This window comes from Trichechus manatus, unplaced genomic scaffold, assembly GCF_000243295.1.
Source record: "Trichechus manatus latirostris isolate Lorelei unplaced genomic scaffold, TriManLat1.0 scaffold00225, whole genome shotgun sequence".
Classification (NCBI taxonomy): domain Eukaryota; kingdom Metazoa; phylum Chordata; class Mammalia; order Sirenia; family Trichechidae; genus Trichechus; species Trichechus manatus.
This window is the reverse complement of record NW_004444161.1, coordinates 2,842,752-2,843,797: the sequence shown is the minus strand read 5'-3', so window position 1 is coordinate 2,843,797 and position 1,046 is coordinate 2,842,752.

Below are 1,046 nucleotides of genomic sequence, written 5' to 3'. Positions count from 1 at the left end.
ATCAAGGGAAGATGGAAGAAATACACAGAGTCACTGTACCAAAAATTATTGGTCAACATTCAACTATTTCAGGAGGTAGCATATGACCAAGAATTGACGGTATTGAAATCAAAGTTCCAGCTGCGCTGAAGGCAGTGGTGAAAAGCCAGGCTCCAGGTATTGGGGGAGGGGGCTGTTTTCTTCCTTTTGAACCATATTCCTCGGTGTCTCCAGGAAGATATTAAGACATTGAGGTATCTGACCATTCACCAAATTTAAGTTTCGCTATTACCCTGCTATGGAGCCCTGGTGTCACAATGGTTAAGCATTTGTCTGCTAAGTGAAACGTTGGTGGTTCGAACTCACCTGTTGCTTCGGGAGAGAAAGATGTGACAGTCAGCTACTGTAAAGATTACAGCTTTGGAAACCATATAGGGCAGTTCTATTCTGTCCTATAGGATTGTTATGAGTTGGAATCCACTCGACTGCAATGGACTTATTATTGTTCTAGCTCGTGTTTTTCAGCACAGATCAGCCTGCCACTGGCTGTGCTTGTTTAGACTGGGGCAGGTGAGGAGGAACTCTGCCCTGAAAAGACATATTTTCCTACATTGTAAATTTTCTCCTCCTTCTGCTTTCATCCAGGTGCCCTAATTTTTAGGATGGTCATTAGCTCCTCAAGTCCATCAGTTCCACCATGTTCTTTGTGCTATTCTGCTTCTTCTTTTTTTTTTTTTTCTCTAATTGTTGTGAGGGGATGGAGATGCTTGACTGCCCATGTTACCATCTTGGGGGAGGAACAAAATTCTTCTTTTGTGCTTTTCCCAACTCCTCAGCCTGCACGTCCTTCTCCTCGAGGGCTGCTCTTACCGTCAAATATCCACGCCTTCTCCGCAGTGATGATTCACCCACTCCTGCCCTTTGATGGCAGCAAACAGGGCTCCACACCTAGTCTTCTCCTTCAGAACTTGAACTTGACAACATACAGGTACAAAAAGACAGCCAGGTAGGGCCAGAAAGGCAGGGATAAGCCGTTTCATTTTCTAAGCCTGACGCGATTTAATTTG